Here is a 21,585-nt window from a genome sequence, read left to right as displayed (position 1 = left end):
TGAGGAAGAGACTGATAAGGCAGAACCCGGTAGCCTTTCTGTCCAATGTCTCACACTGTGGCAGCCCTGGCTCACCCGACACAAACCTTTACTTGGTGCTCTCCATAAGTTTTGGACTACAACTTCCATGAGTCCCAGCTAGGTGGGCCTTTCACATTCCCAAATCAGATTGTGCCATTAGCAAAGTGTCTTGAGTCAAATCAGGAACTCGATAAAAGTCCTGACTGGGCTCAGATGCCTGAAAAAATGCTGCATTTTATAACCAAACACTGCATAGAAAAAGAAAAACAGAAGCAGGATGTGATTTTCACAAAGCACCCCAACCCCCAGCCACAACCTGTACTCCAAAAATTGGGGCAGTGGGTGTCTTCCAGATACATAGTGGTTTTTCTGAAGTTCCAGACATGGAGAGTATATTTCTGAACTTCTCAATGTCAAAGCTTTGTCACTGTCACTAACAAAACCAAAAGTTCGGAGGAAGTAATTCCCAGTCTCAAAAAATTAATTCCCCCACACTTAGGGATGAGAGATGAATTCAATTCAGTTCTCATTTAAAGGTGTTTCACATTATACAAACCAAAGAACAGCCATCCTTTGAAATCCACAGTTGTCAAAATTTTGCAATGCCATTTCTCAGCCAAATGATGTGCACTAAAAAGCATGCATGGGTGAAAATCAGTGTGCATAAAATGCATGCATTTGTGAAAACAACACTCAAATATACATTATATTTGGGACAGTGTATTTGCAAAATTGTGCATATTAGGCAAAATTTCATGCACAGATTCGTATTTTAGGAAAAATTCACACTAAAATGCAGATGAATTTTCATGAGGTTTGCTTTTTTAAAAATGCAAACTGATGCAGAGAGCTGAACTGAAGGCAGCCAAAATGAGAAACTGGAAGAAGCTGGGAAGGCCAACTTACTTTGTGTTTTTAATTCTGAATGTTTAATTGTTGTAACATACCCTGGGATCTAAGGGACGCAGGAGGGGCTGTGGTCTAAACCACAGAGCCTAGGGCTTGCCGATCAGAAGGTCGGCAGTTCGAATCCCTGTGATGGGGTGAGCTCCCATTGTCTGTTCCCAACTCCTGCCCACCTAGCAGTTCGAAAGCACATCAAAGTGCAAGTAGATAAATAGGTACCGCTCTGGCGGGAAGGCAAACGGTGTTTCCGTAAGCTGCCTTGGTTTGCCAGAAGCAGCTTAGTCATGTTGGCCACATGACCCAGAAGCTGTCTGCGGAGAAACGCCGGCTCCCTCGGCCTATAGAGCGAGATGAGTGTGCAACCTCAGAGTCATCCACGACTGGACCTAACGGTCAGGGGTACCTTTACCTTAACCTTTTATCCTGGGATCTGCTGATGAAGAGCAAGGAATAAATTATAACAACAACAATTAATTGATAGATTTGCCTATCCCCAGCCACATTCACCCAAAAAGCTCTTGATTAAGGGTCACAGATGTAACAAACAAATTTGGTGAGCCTTTTGCATGTGACCTGCAATTGACTGCATCAACTTTAACATTGCTGGTGTTTACTGCAGGGGGAGGGGTGCTTTGTGGGGGGGGGGACTGTAAGAGAGATGCTCAGCCTGTTATTGCGTTCCATCTACTATTTATACAATGAATCTGTAATGTAATTTCATGAGGAACTGTGGATGCACCAAAAGAAAGACCATAGGAGAAGTATGTTGCAGCTTTCACCCTAATCCATATGAAACAGTGTTTGGATATCAACCTGGTAAACATGGGGAGGAAGGGGAGAGCCTTTCATCAGAAGGTCTGACAGTAATCTAAAAAGGGAGGTGAGGGACTTCCGAGAGAGGAATATGGCTAACTGGGCTTTCTTCTGCTGACTCCTGTCAGCAGAGAATTATGTGATGATTGATAGGACAAAAATGGAAAGCCTGGTCATCAGAACTCCCTCATGATTTAGGGAAGGGCAAGGTCAAAAACCCCCAAATGCTCAGAAGTAGATGTTTCTCCACACCTGAGGCCGTTTTTTGTGGGGGGGGAGGACAGGGGGAGATTGGGCTCAAGCTGGGAAAAGGCATCGACCATGTATCACATAAAAGCTCTTAATTGGAGCATCAGGTCAGCACACACTCTCTTTTTTAAATTTTTTATCAAGATTATAATTAAGGAAGAATTGGATTTTCTATCTGTCAGTTAAGTAATACTCAGAAGATAAGCAAACTACCAGAGGATGTGCGGCTGTTTGCTAATTTACAGGCCAGACACTAAAGCTAGAAGCTTTATTTATCTATGGAGAACTTTAAAAGGTTAGGAACTGATAAGTTCAACTGATAAGTAGATCTAAATGGGAGTTAATAGCTCATTTATAACACTTGTAAAACTCTGTCTGAGAGTGAAAGGGAAGCTTGGCTTCATCTGAAAAGAATGTGTAAACAAGAAATGTCCTGGAAGGAAGATATCCAAGGAAAATACCAACAGAAACATGATGAGGGGAAGATGAATACACCACTGATTTTTGTCATTTTAAAGCAAATGTTGTACCAACAGTGTTTGCTATTGAAGGTATTGGACAGAATTTCAAGAGAAATCACCCTGGAAGTGTCCTAGATGGGAGACCATGGGGAGCCTGCAGAATCCACAGAACAAGGAGGATCCTCAAAAAGGCTGGAGAGCATACAGGAGATATTCTTCAAATATCTAAAGGGCTGTTGCATTAAAGATGGAGCAAGCTTGTTTTCTTCTGTTCTGGAGGGTAGGATTCGAACCAATAGCTTCAAGTTACAAGAAAGGAGATTCTGACTAAATATCAGGAAGAACTTTCTGACAGTAAGAGCTGTTCGACTGTGGAACAGATTCCTTTGGGAGGTGGTGGACTGTCTTTTCTTGGAGGTTTTTATTATTATTATTATTTAAATATTTTTATTAACAAATTCCACATAGCAAATTATCAAAACATATCGTATTCCTTATTCCTCCCCCCTTTTCCCACCCCCCCGAGACTTCCCTCAGCCCCTCTCTCTGATTTCTCAGCACATATTATTCTCTGCATGTTGTAAAATTATACATATCCTTACATTATCTATCTACCATGTTATCACTTAATAAATTTGTGTATGTTTATTCAAAACCTGCCAAGGAGTCCAATTCATTTTGTTGTCTTTATAGATAAGTTGTAAAAAGCTCCCATTCTTCCTTAAAGTCACAGTTGTCCTTGTCCTGCAATTTGTATGTCAATTTAGCCAGCTCTGCGTAGCTCATCAGTTTTTCTTGCCACTGTTCTTTCGTTGGGATTTCCTCATTCTTCCATCCTTGTGCTATCAAGACTCTTGCCACAGTTGTAGCATACATAAATAAATTCTTTGTTTTTCTGGACAAGTCTTGTCCTACAATCCCTAACAAAAGTGCTTCTGTTGTTTTTTTTTACAAATGTCATTTTAAACATTTTTTTTCAGTTCATTATATATCATTTCCCAAAAATTTTTGACTTCTCTACATGCCCACCACATATGATAAACCGGGTCAAACCGGGTCTTTTTCTTTACATTTCCAACATGTGTTTGACCCGGTTTTGCTTTCTTGTTATCTTCCTTATACATCTCATGTAATTGTCTATATTGTAACCAACTCTGAAAATGTTCTTTTATTTCCTTATAATCTTTTAATTTCCATTTTCCTTCTTGATCCTTCAACAAATCTCTATATGTAGGCCACTTCCCCTTTTCGCCAAGCAGTTTGAGCAACAATACTTCCTTGGAGGTTTTTAAGCAGAGTTTGAATGGCCATATGTCATGGATGCTTTAGTTGAGATTCCTGTATTGCAGGAGGTTAGATTGGATGACTCTTGTGAGTACCTTCCGATTCTATAATTCTATGATTCAGGACAGATCCTTGCAGCTGTTTGGGGGTGGGTGGAAATACAGAATACAAAGAATACATCTCTTTGTAGATGGAAAAACCAAATAACTTCATGGTCGGTGAAGAGGAGAAAGGATTGCAATTGGTAGTGCTGAAAGAGACAGAGATGATTGCATGGCAAGAAGCCTTTAGGCCGTTAATGATGGATGTGAGGAAGAATTGGAAAAAATGCAGAAAGAAGGACTATAATACAGTCATACCTTGGGTTGAAGTAGCTTCGGGTTGAGCGTTTTCAGGTTACACTCCGCGGCGACCCAGAAGTAATGGAACGTGTTACTTCCGGGTTTCGCCGCTTGCGCATGCGCAGACGCTCAAAATGACATCAGCGCATGTGCATAAGTGGCGAATCACGACACGTGCAAACACGCAGGCGTGGGTTGCGTTCACTTCGTGGAACGGATCCCGTTCGCATCCAGAGGTACCACCGTATCAAGATCTGATAAGAAAAGTCTGGTGCATGGGGTGTGGAGATTTCTTGGGACATCTTCAATGTTTTCCCCTCCCCTAGTTCTGAACTTCTTGACCTGCTCCTGAACTGAGACTCCTGAGCCTTGTTTCTGCTGCTGAGTTTGCACCACTACTTGCCTAAATATTTTTTTTTCTTACTTCAAAGTGAGAACCTCTCTCTGTTTGTTGGGAGGGAACCAGGGCTCACAGGGCAAAAGTGGATGGAGCAACAGATGTGACCCTTTTCTTTGTTCAGTGGGCTACTTTCCAACTACACCAAGGTCAGAGGTTTTGGCACACAGGCAAGAGGCATAATCACAGTTCAGTGACATATTCTAGTCAGGGGAAAGCACTTGACAATGATGCAGGGCTATTGAGTGATAAAGCCTGGGGAGAGGTAGTGTTACCAGGGGAAGAGTCCTGAAGAAGAAGGAGGAGGAGGAGGGGGGGTGGATTTGATATCCCACTTTATCACTACCTGAAGGAGTCTCAAAGCAACTAACAATCTCCTTTTCCCTTCCTCCCCCACAACAAACACTCTGTGAGGTGAGTGAGGCTGAGAGACTTCAGAGAAGGGTTGACTAGCCCAAGGTCACCCAGCAGCTGCATCTGGAGAAGCGGGGAAGCGAACCCGGTTCACCAGATTACAAGTCTACCACTCTTAACTACTGCACCACACTGGCTCCCTGAGGAACAGACAGAGAGGCCCTGGAGCATAGTGGTAGCTGGCATACTTTGGCACTGGTAGGGTGGAAGGCCTGGAGACTAACAGTAGGAGGAGCCAGGGCTACAGAGAGAGAGAGAACCAACTAATTCTAGTTTTGTCCTTATCTTCTCCTTGCTGAGGTCTGCAACAGCAATTTTAAGGAGTAGGAGGAAGCCACCTTCTGGATTGGTTGCAAGTAAGATGGCAAGCCAGTGGGGGCTGTCTGAGGGAAGACTGAAGTTAGTGGGGAAGAGCCCCAATCACCATTATATATTGTGGGATATCTAGAAAGAACAGTCAAGTTCAACATTTCCCGTTTGCTAGAATGGTCACACAGAGGAATGTGGTGTGTGTGTGTGAGAGAGAAACTGGAAAAAATAAGTACAGTGGTACCTCGGGTTATATACGCTTCAGGTTACATACGCTTCAGGTTACAGACTCCGCTAACCCAGAAATAGTACCTCGGGTTAAGAACTTTGCTTCAGGATGAGAACAGAAATTGTGCTCTGGCGGCACGGCAGCAGGAGGAGGCCCCATTAGCTAAAGTGGTGCTTCAGGTTAAGAACAGTTTCAGGTTAAGAACGGACCTCCGGAACGCATTAAGTACTTAACCCGAGGTATCACTGTATTTTAAAAATGAACTTATTGAAGCTCTTTTCCAAGAGGTGTCCCGGGCGCCACCCTCATTACCTTGGGACCTTTGCCCCACCCCCAACCCAGCTGGCCAATCGGCTGCAGGCGGGGGGCAGGGTGAAGGCAAGGAAAGGGCTAATGCTGGCGAGGCCACTTTCCCGACACTGCTTAGGCTGACTTCCTTAGCCCCCTGCCAGCAGCGTTTGGGGTTTGGGGGCCACTGTGGCAGCCTGCCAAGAAAGCAGAAGCCTGCAGAGGCCTGTGGAACTCACAGAGGCCGAGGTGGCCGCCAACAACGGTTGGGCTACAGGGCACGCGGGCGCCGCAGACGACCTCTTGGGCCGCTAAGCCAAAGCTACTTATGCTAACAATGTTCAGTAAATAAACCAGAAAATAACACTTGCGACTGTCATCCACAAATGACAACACTTTGGAGGTCCCTAGTCGCAAGGTGGTTAGATTGGTCTCAGGTAGGGCCAGGGCCTTTTCAGTACTGGCCCTGACTTGGTGGAACGTTCTGCCACAACATACCAGGGCGCTGCAGGACTTGACATCTTTCCGCCTGGCCTCTGGTTTGGACTTAGTCTGACCCTTATGTTTCTCTCCCCTTATAGTTTTGATCTGTCGGCTACTTTTAAAATGAGGCTGCATTTTAAATTGCATTTTAACCTGTATTTTAAATTGGTATACCCCCCCCCCATTATGTTTTTATTGTAATTTTACTGGTGTTAGCCACCCTGAGCCCGGCTCTGGCCAGGGAGGGCGGGGTATAAATAAAAATTATTATTCTTTCTTTTAATAATTTCAATTTGTGCGGGGGGGGGGTGACAATAAATTTTCCACACCGGGTACCACCTGACCTTGCTACGCCTCTGAAGCAACCCTAGCATTATGTCGCACCACTAGTTATTTGCAACACTCTCTGGGGTGGCTGGTGCCCATTGGGGGGTGGGGGGTGGGAGAAGGCAGGCAGTCCAAATAATAGGTGTAGCCAGGACCAATAACAGGCAGAGACAACAAATTCAAATTTTAGCCCCATCTTCCTCCCTGCTGAGTTCTACAAGGTCAACACTGAGGCTAAAGACTAGGAGGAAGCTGAGAGGCTGTGCTGCTACCCGGACTGGTTGCTAATATGAAGGCAGGCCAGGTGGGGGCTGGCTGAGGACAGGATGGAACAATGCCCAGTTCGTGTTAATGGCCCAGCCTCCACTTCCTGGGGCACTCAGAGGTCAGCATTAAGCCAGCTAACATGTTTCCATCTCCCATTTCAAGTCAGAGGACATCATTATTACAAGAAAAAATGGGAAGACCATAAAGCTATCTTGTCAGCTGGCACCACTAGGATGCTTTATACCCACCCAAGGATACGGCCCATTGTATTTTTAAAAATGAAGTAATAAATAGCAAGCCCATAAAGGAGAAATATGTATTTAATGGACTTCCTGGAGAGATTTTAGCCGCCTTTATGTTTAAATTTCTTGGTTGATTAGCCCACAATGTCTTCTAATCGCTTGGGAGGATTCTGAAAAGCAAAGCAAAAGATGCCAAGTGTTGGGAAGCCATTTGAGTACAGAGAAGAAGTAATTACAGGGATGCCACCGACACCTTAGGGAAGGGAGGGTGGTAAAGCATCTGCTTTGCGTGCATAAGACCTCAGGTTCAATCCCCAGTATCTCCAGCTGGAAAAGCCTTCCTATCTGAAACCCTGGAGAGCCACTGCCAATCAGAGCTCTACTGGCCAATGTCTTGACTCAGCATAAGGTGGCTTCCTATGTTCCTACCCAGTACAACACAACATTCTACATTTCACAGGAGGAAATAGGAACACAGCGTAACATACTGTATTTTTCGCTCTATAGGACGCACCGGACCATAGGACGCACCTTGTTTTAGAGGGGGAGAACAAGGGGGGGAAAATTCTCCCCCTCTCTGCTCAGTGCCCCTTCAGAGCAGTGGCAGGAGAAACGGAGCCCCTTCCATTTCTCCTCCCGCTTGGCTGAAGGGGCGCTGCACAGCTCTCCCTCTCTGCTGAGGCCAGGAGAGTCTTGCTCTCCCAGCTTCAGTGAAAGGAACCTGAAGCCTCCAGAGCGCAGCGGGAACTCGTGCTGCACTCCTTGGCTTCGCATTGCTTTTGCTGAAGCCTGGAGAGCAAGAGGGGTCGGTGCGCACCGACTTCAGAGGCGCTTCAGAGGCCTCACATTGCTATCGCTGAAGCCAAGGAGCCTGCATTCGCTCCATAGGACGCACACACATTTCCCCTTAATTTTTGGAGAGGAAAAGTGCATCCTATAGAGCGAAAAATACGGTACTCATTCCCTTGTTATGGATAATTAAGAACATAAGAAAAGCTTTGCTGGATCTCGTTCACCATCCTGTTCTCACAGTGGCCAACCAGATTCTACAGAACATCTCTGTCTGTCTGTTTGTCTCTAACACACACACACACAAACAATGTCACACATTGCTAAAATATCTTCTCTGTCAAATATTGTGCTCAACCAGTTTGTCCTCCAATGACTTAGGAACATAAAGCTGCCTTAACATAAAGTCAGACCATTAGTCCATCTAGCTCAGTGTTATTTACTGATCCAGGATTTCAGACAGGCGGTCTTTCACAGCCAGCTCATTATTGTCTACACTGACTGGCAGTGACTCAACAGGGTTCGATGCTGGGGACTGAACCTGGGACCTTTGGAGTCCAAAGGATATGCTCTGCCACTGAGTGACACCCCACCCCTTAAAAGCCGTGGGGGTATTTATTCTTTGAATTCAAAATATTACTGGCTTGAATGAATTAATTCATTTATATCTCACCTTGCCTCAAAAGAGCTCAGTGGCATATCTGATTCTTTTTTCCCTCCCTCCCTCTCTCCCTCTCTCTCTCTCACACACACACAAATTGCCTTCACTCTAACACTGTGGAAGGCTGGACAAGGCTGAGTAGGCACAAGACAGCACACAAGTGCATCACCTTGCTAAAGCTACGCAGTTCTGGGTTTGGTCAGTGCCTGGATGGATGACCACCTGGAAACCATCTTGCAGGCCATGAAGAAGAAGAAGAAGAGTTTTGAATTTGATATCCCACTTTATCACTACCCAAAGGAGTCTCAAAGCGGCTAACAATCTCCTTTTCCCTTCCTCACCCACAACAAACACTCTGTGAGGTGTGTGGGGCTGAGAGACTTCAGTGAAGTGTGACTGGCCCAAGGTCACCCAGCAGCTGCTTGTGGAGGAGCAGGGAATCGAACCCGGTTCACCAGATTACAAGTCCACCACTCCTAACCACTACACCACACTGGCTCTCATGAGAAAGAAAGCTGGAATACAATGATATAATAGATAGGTAGATACGTAGAGCTGGTGGCTAGCATTTCCCCCAACTGTGCCCTGGACATTGTGCTAGCCCAGGATGCTGCTGGAAGGGGGAATGGTAGCTACCAATGGAGACTAACATGCTTTTGCAGCAGCCGACATTTTGTTTTCCTCACAATACCTTGAACTAATGTAACATTTGGGATGCTGCCAGAGAAGTGTTTTTCAAGTGGTTAAAAAGTGGGGGCAGCCTACTACTCTGCCCTACTACAAAGGAAGCGCCCGCCCACCCACAACTCTTTGGGAAGGCTCACCCACCAAGGAAGGGCAGTAGCTCAGTGGTAGAGCACCTGCATTATATGTAGAAGGTCCCAGGTTCAGTCCCTGGCATCTACTGAGGAAGGTGGGAAAAAGCCACAGCCAGACACTGTGGACAATACCAGTGGTTTCCCTTGGTATAAGGCAGCTTCCTGTGTTCCTATAGCTTCGGCGAGACACAGGTCAGGGATGGAGCACATGCTTTGCATGCAGAATGTCACAGTTTCAATCCCAGGCATCTCCAGCTAGGGATGGGAATGTCCCATTTCTGAAATCCTGGTGAGCTGCTGCCAGACAGTGCAGGCAATAGTGAGATACATGAACTGAAGCTCTGACTCTGTATAAAGCAACATCCTAATTTCCTATGAATTCAGGGGGGAAGGGGCAGTTTGCTGAGCTCTTCCCTCAAAACCCAGAGCCAGCTCTGCCCACAGTCCTCAACAGCAAATGCCACTTACCCTACAGACCAATGGGGTAACCTGCAGTGTAGAGGGGTGGGTGTGTTTTCTCTTCATGTATGGCCAGGTCACCTTGACACAGGAAATTATAATGCTGCAATCTGACTTCCTGCGTTGTTTCTTCCCCCCTGAAACATAAATGACTTGTGTTAATCCCTTCTGAGGCTTTTCATCATTTCTTTAAGATGTCTGAGCATCCAGACTCAACAGTTTCCAGCAATACAACAGGGAACCAAACACTATGGAAGCAGATGGAGTGCTACCACCAGCATCAATAACTTATGAGTGGATTAGAGACTGGATTCCAGCTGGTACCCTCTTGATCTTTTATTAGCACACAAAGTTATTAATTACAGGTCTCAGATTGATGTTGGAGGCTTCCTAGCCGTATGGTGTTGGGCAACTTCAGTATCCATGTTGAGACCACTTGACTGTTTCCAGATATTAACAATCTGCTTGACAAACAGGGTGTTTGGTTCACATGTAAGACTTATCAGTCAATCTAACCCAAAGGTAGTGGCTCTCCTGGGATGAAGACAGAGGCTTTCCCCCAGCCATACCTGGAGAAGGTGGGGATTGAACCTGCATGCAAAACAGGTGCTCCACCACTGTGTTATCAACTGTCACCTAAGAATTAAGTAAGATCCCAGTCCTCATGGTTCTCAGAAAGAGGGCCGCACTAGATAGGAATTTAGGGAGCTGCCTAATGACAAGTGAGATTTCTGGTCAATCTTACTCATTCTTGTCCACACTGACTGGCAGAGGCTCTCCAGGGTTTCAGACTGTGATTTCTCCTAACCCTAAACTGGAGATGCCAGATACTGAAGCTGGGACCTTCTGGGACAAGCTTTCCCACTAAGACAGCATCCACACACAAGACACAGCTGTACAACTGTAGAGATGTTTTTAATTGCTTGTAGTTTGTCATATTTTGTATTTTAACTGATTTTATCTTCCTGGTACACCACTTTGATAGCTTTTGGTTGTGAATTGGTTTATAAATCTGCACATAAAAGAGAAGTAAATAAAGAGGAAAGTCTGAACCACCCTGCAGCAACGGTGCCTGCCCATCAGAGACTGTGGCTCTGGAGGGTCTCAGCTGAAGTCCATGTTTCAAAGAAAGCTCTTTTATTCCTTTGAAATGCACTACACCCACAGATTAAGAAGGGACGTGGCAGAATTTTGACAGGGGGAGAGTCAGAAGAAAAGATTAAGAGCTGGAGAGAATGACTTTAAACTGTGACACTCTTCAAGGTCAACTGAAGGAAGCCTGCTCTTTTGTCTTTAGAAGCCCAGTCAATTCAAAAAAATGCAGCCTGCAGTGTAGAAGGGTATTTTCCCTTCCTTCAACTGCATTAATATGTGAATGGAGTAGAGTTGGACTTGTGAAGAGTCCCTGCTTCAAATCCCTACTCCTCTACAAAGAATGCTACACCAGGATATATATCTCGCAGCCTAGCCTACGTTTATCTATAGGCAGTATCTCAGAGAGACATCTGCATGAGTTGGACATTCCCTCTGCCCACCAAGAGGTCATCCACCATCAATTGTCCTAAGGGGAGGACTCCAGGACAAGAGAGAGAGCCAGACATATACCACCTGGACACTCCTGCCACCACCATTTTCTGTCCCATGATTCCAAGAGAAGGGAACCATCTCAAAGCAAAAAGCAAAAACAGAAAACACTTCAAAGCCTGCTCTACTTCAGCTATTTGGAACACAGGAAGCTGCCTTATTTTATTGGTCCATCTAGCTCAATACTGTCCACACAATGACAGATATCAGCTCTCATTTTGATAAGGTGGCCTTGCCACATAGAGATATGTGTTGTCAGGAGGACTATGCAGCATGCTATCTTTATTTTAAAAGCATATAAATGGTGCCCAGGCAACATCGATATGGTTTTGCTTTGTAAACCCTCTCAGAGCTCACCTATGGTGGGTTAAATGCTCGCACAAGGAAATGTCCCACATCCTCTCAAGTAATCCATCCCTAGAGGGAACCAGATGCAGACTTCCAGCCATGACAGTGGTGGGCGGATCTGCATGGGAATGTTAACTTCATAGAGTAGATTCCACCCTCCATCCTGGCAAGCAGAAGTTGTCAGAGTTCAAGGACACATCTCAGTAAGGCAAAAAAGACTCAAGGAAGATGCAGAGCAGGACCAGGAAAGGGTGCAGCTGAAGAGAGAGAGTGGCTTGGGAAGAGTTCCTTTGGGCTGCATTCACCCACTAGGTCTCAGGTTTCCTATCCATGCCATAAATTCTGGTGTCCAATCCAAATAAACCTCTTCCTTCTCTGAGTTGCTGGTCATTTTCTGAGTCTCCATGATGATGATGAAATTATTAGTGAATTTTCTAATGGGCACCTGTAAAATTAATGTTGCTGCTGCTGCTGCTGCTGATAATACATGTCACCCAGTGCAACCTGCTGTTTTCCATTGACCCTAGACATTTATCCACCTTTCTTTCCCTTTTTTGCTGCTCTTGCTGACCAGGAAAAATGGCGCTCATCTTTCTGCAGTTTGCAAAATGAAGATAGGGGAAAAAATCCAGGACTCACCACTAGAACAAGAAGAAATATGTGATGTTAACAGTTCACTGAGCTGTGATATGAACAAGCTGGGTGTTGAAAAAGAAATCTGAGCTTAAGAGTACATTTCCAGTGTTAATAAAGATTCCTTCTTTTGTTGTATATTTCCAAACACTGATTCTAAGATAGGTGTCATCTGTTTTCTTCTGGAATTAGACATTCAGACAAATTTAAGGCTCCGTGGTCTCATTTGTCCTTGTTAAGTGGTAGTGCTAGGAGCCTCTGCTTTTTTTAAATCCTCCATCTTTCACTTTTCGCTATTATTTTGTGGTTATTGGCACATTCCAAGACTTTCGGGTATCTGGTGAAATGCCCTCCATTCCTACCTCCATGCACCTTTTCTCAAGACCATTTCAGTTCAGTCTTGCATTTCCATGTGCCAAGATTCTGCTACAGATCATGAGCCTGTGCTATAGGATTGCATTTACATCCTTATGACAGGAAGGGAGAGAACTCAGTTCAGGATGCAGGCTGGAGATGAAGGAGCATGCCCTTGCTTCTTCATAAGAACCTCATAAGGATCATAGAGTTGGAAGGTACTCCCAAGGGCACCAGACCCCCTGCAATGCAGGAATCTCAACTAAAGCATCCATGACATATGGCCACCCAACCTCTGCTTAAAAGCCTCCAAGGAAGGAGAGTCCACAACCTCCTGAGGGAGACCGTTCCACTGTCGAACAGCTCTTACTGTCAGAAAGTTCTTCCTGATGTTTAGCTGGAATCTCCTTTCTTCTAACTTGAAGCCATTGGTTTGAGTCCTACCCTCCAGAGCAGGAGAAAACAAGATTGCTCCATCTTCCACGTGACAGCTCTTGAGAAGACCCCTCAGTTCCAGATCTGATATGTGGCATTTCTGTTATTAGAGGCCCAAGGGACTTCTGTGGCTTGGAGTGCTTTTAACAAGCGCCATCTTGTTTGCCAGCATTGGTGTATCTGGATCAGAATAACATGGCCGCTGTAGTCCATGTAATGGTAACCTTGAGGCATAGTTGCAGCAGTGTGATCCACTGGGCCTGCCCTTGGACCTAGTTCAGAAGCTTCAACTAGCATAGACTGCTGGTGGGGACAGTTGGTCAACAGGATGTGACACCTCTGCTAAAATATCTGCATGGGCTGCTCATATGCCACCTGATCAAGTACAAGGCTTTGAGTTGCTCTACAAAGTCCTGAACAGCTTGGGTCCAGGTTACCTTAAGGACCATTGGTTCAATTACTGAGATTATTTGAAGGAGCACTCTCAGTTGTCCCCATTGTTGTAGAGGCACAACCAGGCTCAGCTGGAAGTAAAGCATTTTGTATTCCTGTTCCCATGACATGGAACACTCTTCTGGCAGAGACTCAATAGGCTTCCTTGTTCTGTTTTAATTGGTTTTTCTCCTCTGTAAAGATCTGAAGTTCAATCTCAGTCAGAGCAGATTTCCCTAAATATAGTGCCCTCCAGATAGCACTGGACTCCCCACTCCCATCAGCCCCAGCTAGTATAACCAATGGCCAGGGATGATTATCGTTGTAATCCAACATGTCCAGAGGGCATCAGCTTGCGAAAACTCTTGTGTTAGACCGCACTGCATGAACTGATGGTCTGACTCACTTTGTATAAGGCAGCTTCATGTGGAATGTACCACTTCAGAATGCAGGAGGGGAATATGTGGTCTCATCAGAAAATCTGTGCAAGTGAAAAATGAAATGCCCTTATCCTAGCTTTCTCCTTGTTGGGGTTCTTTTCTTCATCTAAAAGTGGCTTTCTTTCATGCAAGAGACTGTTCAAGCATTCAGTTGCAGCCTCACATGATGCAATCCCAGCAGATTCACACTGTGAAGGCTTCCTTCCTTCCTTCCTTCCTTCCTTCCTTCCTTCCTTCCATTGTAGCTCAGCCCTCAATCACTGGAAAGTTGTAGGTCCTCATTTTCCCAAAGGTAAGGAAGAAGGAGGAGGGCAATTCTTGCAAGGGAAGCTCTCAGTAGAGGTTTCCTGGCCCTTTTGTGGAAAAGGGATTCATTGACTAGGCCTGGGGTGGGGACCCTCAGGCTTGGAGGAAAAATGTGGCCCTCCAGTCCTCTCCATCTGGAATTCTGTGGCCCCAGACCACACTCTCTTTCCCCAGGCCACACCTGCTCTCCAGCCTTCTTTCGCACCATCCTTGAGTGTTTTTGCCAGGCTGAAATCTGTTCTTCAACTCTGTTAATGCCTCTTGCTTCCCTAGATAAAAGATACAAAAAGGGGTGTGCAGGCATGTATAGGAACTCACCCACAGTGTGACGGGGGAAATTATTTGCTACTCTGCCCACTTGCTTCTGGCGCTGCTCACCACTGGCATGCAACCCTTAGAGGGTCACCTGCAAGGGAATGTGGCCCGTGAGCTGGAATAGTTTTCCCCACCCCTGTTTTACCAAGACCTTGAGGATGAAGGGGTTATAAATCTATTTTACAAAAAATTGGTACACTTTCCAACTCTTTCCCAGGAGTGATTAATGTAGGTAACAAAAGCCTGGGCATGAGATTAGGGTGCCAGATGTTTTCATTTCTGAATGATGCCAACAGATGTTTCAGGCGGAAAGTTATGTGTGATACTTGGCAGAACTAAACACCAATAAAACTTTCAGAAGGAGATGAGGCGAGTGTTCTCAGGTCTGCTGCCCAGTTGTCATTCTTGACAACTGTGTGTTATTTAGAGACCCTACACAATTGCAATAGCGTCATTTGGCATTTGCATCCATAGACCATGATGGTGGCCCCCAGCTGCCTCAAGGCAGGCAGAGAACATCCATTTCCTTGCCAGAGCTTTAAAACAGGGGCATAGGATCTCAGGCTTGGGGCTGAAATGTGGCCTCCTGGGCCTCTCTCTATGGTTCTCAGAACTATCCTCATGCCACACCCATCACGGGCCTTGCTCCATTCTTCTTCTGAGTGCTCTTGCCTTTCTGAAATGTGTCCTTGAATTGTGATAGTGCCTCCTGCTTGCCTGGATGGAGGATGGAGAGGTGTGTGTATGTAGAAAACTCTAGTTTTTGCATAGCTGGTATGTAGCCGAAGAAGTAGTAGCCTGTACTACAAAGGTAAGAGTCACATCAATTCCTCCGCTCACTTTGGCCACTGTTCCTGCCTGGCAATGGATTGTTGGAGGGATGGGCCCAAACTTCTGTTTATTACTCATTCATTCCATCTTCTGCTTGACTCTCTCCTGACTCTGGAAGCTTTAGTTGTGGCCTGTCGAGGAAGGAGAGTTTATTTGTTTTTACTAGATTTCCAGATAGCTTGCTCTTCCACTTCTCAGGCTTATTGCATTCCTGTTGATACAAAACTGATTCCCTCCCCCGCACCCCTGGCCTCGCCATCTTTGCTGTCACTTTCAGTTTCACTTCTTTGATTTTCTTCTCGTTCATATTAGATTTTTTTTTATTTTCCTCCACCTCCCTTAATGCAATGTTTATCTTGAGATACAAAATAAGGTCTACCGTTTAGGACACATTTCGATTAGAAAGAGAAAGTTACTGGAACGTAAAGCTTCCAGCAGACAAATATTTTAAAAGAAGAAGAAGCTTATATTGAGGATGATTTGTGATTGGCTTCGTTTTTAGTGCATTTCTCCCCCTAGATCACAGCTGGAGACTTTTAAGAATGGGGCAGGGGGACAGAAGTGAGATCTGCAGCCAAATGTAGAAGCATGAAACACTCCTGTTCAGTGTTTCAGTTTGACTGACTGTCATATCCTCTCCCAGGATACTCCATTGCATTTTTCCTCTGCTTGGATTTCCATTTCCTCCCCCTGCCTCCTTTAGTCAGGAAGGAGGAGGAGAATTCCATTTATATCCACATTTCCTCCCAAAGCAGCTCAAGGTGGCAAACATCCCAATAACAATATCAACGAAAACATTAAAAACTATCTCTCAGCCAATAAATCCAAGCTTGCGAGCCACAGTATATTTCAGGCATCAAATGCCTTCCACCTTTCACCAATGCTTTTAAATTCCTTCTGAAAGGTCAGTAATGAGGGAGACCAATGCATCTCACTGGGGAGGGCATTCCACAGAAATGGAGCCACCACTGAGAAGGCAGTACGACCAGCAAGGACAACAACAACAACTAGTGCATGTCTACAGAGCAGAGCCAGTCATCACTGGGCTATTTGGGGTGTTTTGGTCATGGGAGTGGTAGATCCTTGGGGTCTGATCCCAGCTTCATTAAAACCTTGGGCTTCTCCACAGATTCTTTGAACAGCTCTCTCTCTCCACCTCCCCAAGACCCTGAAAAATAGCCTCCAAGAGAAGCTGTTGCCGGGCCAAATTCAGTGTGTTTCTGTTGTTGTTTAGTCGTTTAGTCGTGTCCGACTCTTCGTGACCCCATGGACCAGAGCACGCCAGGCACTCCTGTCTTCCACTGCCTCCCGCAGTTTGGTCTTTACAGCATTGGACTTTCCTTTCGCTTCCAGGCATATCCACAAATGAGCGACCTTTCGGCTTTGGCCCAGCCGCTTCATCAGCTCTGGAATCTACTCGTACTTGTCCTCCGCTCTTCCTCAGTAGCATGTTGGACGCCTTCCGACCTGAGGGGCTCATCTTTCAGCGTCATAAGTTTTATATGCCTGTTGTCTTTGTCCATGGTGTTTTCTTGGCAGGGATATTGGAGTGGCTTGCCGGTTCCTGCTGCAGGTGGAGCACGTTTGGTCAAAACTCTCCACTATGACCTGTCCATCTTGGGTGGCCCTGCACAGCATAGCTCATAGCTTCTCTGAGTTATTCAAGCCCCTTCGCCATGGCAAGGCAGTGATGCTATTAGTATATAAAGGCTTTAACAGCTTGGGACGTTTTCTTGTGCCTTACCCGATAGGTGCCCACTCAGCAGCTTCAATCTGTGGACCTGGCACTATTACAGGTGCCACACATTACCCTTCTGCTGTTGTAAGAAACTGATATTTTAGTGCAGCAGAACCTACACTTCAGAGCTCCCTACCCATTGATAGCAGGCCATTGCCTTCGCTAAACACTCCACCACCACTACCACCCCACCCCCAAAAAAACCCTGGCTCATTCCACTCCTGCACAACCACGTTTATGTTTGTTGCCATGCAATAAATAAATAAATGATCAGAACCAGGAAATGGCACCAAAATGGTGCAGAGAGAGTGGGAGAGAGCAGAAGAGCAGGTAGAAGCAGCTTGCACGGCTGTTCCAAGTGTATCACTGCCTCCAGCCCCTCACCCACCTCGGCTTCATCTTTCCTGGCCAGCAGAGCCGTCCTATGTGTATGTTCTTAGCACTGTAATTCTCATTTGGATATCAATTTGGACATATGCTCATATATTAATATATATGTTCAGGGCTTTTTTTTTTAAAAAAAAGATCTGTTTCTCTTTTTTTTAAAATGATATTTATTAAAGTTTCAAAGAAAAGATTACATAAATAAAAAGAAAAAAAAGAAAAAAGAAAGAAAAAAAATACAATACAGAAAAAAGATAAAAAACACTTAAAAAACACATCAATCTTTCCATGCCTTACATTTCATTTCCTTGCTTCCCTGACCTCCTCACACCTCCCTTTTTTGTATTCCAGTTCTATTAATTAATTCAGCAATCCCTTTCCCTCTTTGTTTTTGTCTTAATCCTTTAACTTAATATATTATAACTTTGGATTTTCACCTGTTAACAATCCATTTTTACATACACCTTAATAACATTGCTGCTAAAACCACTTAACTTCATTCTGACATCATTCTAACATTCATTAATTTTGCAGTATTTCTGTAGATAGTCTTTAAATTTCTTCCAATCTTCTTCCACCGACTCTTCACCCTGGTCTCGGATTCTGCCAGTCATTTCCGCCGGTTCCATATAGTCCATCAAAAAAGATCTGTTTCTCACTGCCTAACAACTTTTTTAAAAGAAAGAGAGCGAGAGAGAAAATGTCCCTAGGTGAACACAAGGCATTTCTCCTTTCACCCTCCTACCTTTCACAGGCACAAAATCTGCACCAGAAATTCAGCATTACCTAGGGCTGCAATATGGACACGGGTGGCTCTGTGGGTTAAACCACAGAGCCTGGGACTTGCTGATTGGAAGATCAGCGGTTCGAATCCCCACGACGGGGTGAGCTCCCGTTGCTCAGTCCCTGCTCCTGCCCACCTAGCAGTTCGAAAGCACATCAAAGTGCGAGTAGATAAATAGGTACCGCTCTGGCGGGAAGGTAAACAGTGTTTCCGTGCGCTGCTCTGGTTCACCAGAAGCGGCTTAGTCGTGGTGGCCACATGACCCGGAAGCTGTACGCCGGCCAATAAAGCGAGATGAGCGTCGCAGCCCCAGAGTCAGTCACGACTGGACCTAATGGTCAGGGGTCCCTTTCCCTTAGGGCTGCCATATGGCCAGATTTTCCTGGACATTGCCGGGATTTTAGGCAAGGCAATCAAAAAATCTGCTTTGTGTGGGTTTTGTGTCGTTTTTGTAAAAAAAAAGAAGAAGAAGCCTTTGGGTTTGTCTCAAAAAAAGCTCAACAGTTTTGATAGTTTCCTGGTTTCTACATTTTGAAATACGGCAACCCTAGCATTACCCTTCATAAGCATTGTAGCTTGAAAGCTGCAGGCACCTGTCTTTGCACCACTATTTGTTCCCAGCTACTTCTCCCCAATCCCAGCCTGCTGAGAATTCCATGTATCATTCAATAGATAATTACCTGATAAAAGGAGATTCATTGCATTTCCTATTGCACTGGAAGCTCACATAAATCATGGGAGTGTGTGTGTGTGAGAGAGAGAGAGAGAGAGAGAGAGAGAGAGGGAGAGATGCCTTGATAACTTCATGCTGTAGATGTGAGGTGTTTGGGGATGAGACGGAAGGGACCTGTTTGTTAATGACAGCTTAATGTCTTCATCTTCTGCACAAAATTCCAACTAATTAATATTTACCCAATTAGAAAATATATGAAGGGTAGAGGAAGGCAGGGAGGGAGGGGGAGAAACACCAACCCATATTGGCACAAAAATTCACATGGGAAGAGGTGACCTAATTTCTCCCAGTTCCAGGTACTAATTAAATTAGCCCCTGCCATTTAGAGAATGAACTGCCGGAGGCAAACGGAGAAGATAATAATTATAACTTGTTACTAAAGTTATAATGCCTTGTCGCTATTGGTAGCGCTCATTTCTGTCTACATGAGTCACACCTGGCTAGCTTGAATACACAAGATGGCCAAAATCTTGCTTGACGCTGATCAGTTGAGAAAGCCCAGAGGCCTGGTGCTTATAGTGCTATAAAGTTAGTCCTCCCAAGAGGACTGAGAAGCATGCTTCCTGCCAGGAAGCAGTTCTTGCTGGCTTCTTTAAAAGGATGTTCCTGTTGGCCTATTTGCAACAAAGACTTAGCTACACAGGACTAGTAGGCACCACTCCACTGGGACCAGGCTATCTTGTCTATCTTTGTTGCACATAGGTCTAAGTCCTAAAGGACTTCAGGACAGGGAGGAAGCTGTGGATCTCAAGATTATGCTGGACTCCAACTCCCATCAGCCCCAGGTTGCCCAGTGGTCAGGAATGATAGGTCATAGGTTCTCCAATATCTTTCTCTCCTAAAGATGTCTACTTCTTGGATTAAATAATTCTTTTTTAAAAAATGAGAAGAGAGAGAAGAGCTGTAGTTCAGTGGCAGAACATCTGCTTTGCATGCAGACGGTGCACAGTTCAATAGGGCTGTGAAATAACCCTGTATTAAAACCTTAACAGCCTCTGCGTCACTAATCTAGATGGTGTGACTCATCATAAGCAGTGTCTCTCAAACTAGAGTAACCTATGCTTTCTTGTTGGACTACATCTCCCATCATCCCTGACCACTGGTCCTGCTGGCTAGGGATGATGGGAGTTCTAGTCCAACAATAGCTGGTCTCCAAGTCTGAGAAACACCAGTATAAGGTTTCCTATATTATGTTCCCCATTCCTACTCATGTAGAACTTGTGTTCTCTTTTCCTCCCACTCTTTTCTTTTTTCCTTCCTCTCTTTTCTTTTAGGTTTATTTTCCTTCAGTTCCAGTTTTGTTCTGTTCAGCAAATGAGGCTCTGTTTTGGTGAGGATCATCGACTGGATACATGTTTAGCTCTAGTAGTTTATGCAATGCTAGATGTGAGTGAACTCATGACTTAATGGCAATAGGTATGGATGAAGACATCCTAGAACTGGAGGAGACCACAGTTCATCTAGAACAGTTACCTTCAGCATTCTCAGACGCAGAAACCACTTTTGCCTCCAAAGCACAGGGCCTTATATACGCTCTCTTCATTTGGATACTTCCTTTCATCACTTGGTTGGCTCAGAAGGAGTGGTGAGTTAGTGAAGGCCTCTCCAGCAGCCTCACTGGGGCCAACTAACATTTGGTTCCTGTCCTCGTGGTACTGCCTCCATCAGCAGCCATTGCACCAGGTCATTTTGTTATTGCAGGCTTGGCTACACATTAGAATGATCTTGGGTACAAATTGTCTCTACTTAGGTAGAAGTATAGGTGTGTAAGTGATTTTTTAAATAGCTCAGCTGTTGTATACAGAAATACACAGGGTCGCATCCAGTTAAGTTTTACACAGAGTAGAACCAATTAAAATGAATGAACCTAAGTTCTGTTCATTCATTTCAACTGGTCCACTCTGAGTGTGAATAATATTAGATATAGCCCATAGACTCCACACTTCTGAAGTGTTATGTGTTAATAACTGTAGGAGTATACAACTCACCTATTTTGCACACAGAGATACATATTGTACACTCACTGAATATAATGTGTGGACACCCATTATGTAACTTCACTGTTTGACCGCATGAAGGGGCTGGTCCCTGATTCTCCTTATCCCCCTCTCACCTTTCCTTTCCTTTCCTTTCCTTTCCTTTTTCACTTTGCCTCTTAGATTGTAAACAGTGCTTACAAAATTGCAATCTGTCTTGAGTTTTTTGGCAGAAAGGAGGTATAAATAAACACCTTAAATAATTTACATGTCTGTCCATCATTCTTCAGCTTTCTCTCTTTACTCCTCTCTCAACACATCTTTACACTGTTCAGACATACCAGATTAATATTAATTCCTCTTCCATAAGGAACCCTGGGAATTGTATTTGAGGGGGATGAGGGGAAAGAGAAAAGGACCTGCAGCAGAACCCTTAGTATTAGACCCAAGCAACAATTCCTAGTATGTGGGGGGGGGGGGGAGAGAATGTGCCACTTAAAGTAGCAAAGCAAAAACAGTGTAAACAGGACAGCA

At 44.9% G+C, this 21,585-nt stretch overlaps 1 long non-coding RNA gene across 1 annotated transcript; it reads left to right on the top strand.

Annotated features, from left to right (window-relative positions):
• The first annotated feature begins 5,075 nt into the window (after positions 1 to 5,075).
• On the top strand, positions 5,076 to 12,473 carry LOC308468684. The gene is made up of 2 exons (XR_013981815.1): positions 5,076 to 5,242; positions 12,265 to 12,473. It is a non-coding gene; the product is annotated as an uncharacterized lncRNA (long non-coding RNA).
• The last annotated feature ends 9,112 nt before the right edge of the window (positions 12,474 to 21,585 follow it).

Source organism: Podarcis pityusensis (genome assembly GCF_964106645.2).
Source record: "Podarcis pityusensis genome assembly, chromosome: Z".
Lineage (NCBI taxonomy): Eukaryota > Metazoa > Chordata > Lepidosauria > Squamata > Lacertidae > Podarcis > Podarcis pityusensis.
This window is presented reverse-complemented; position numbering and strand designations above follow the sequence as displayed.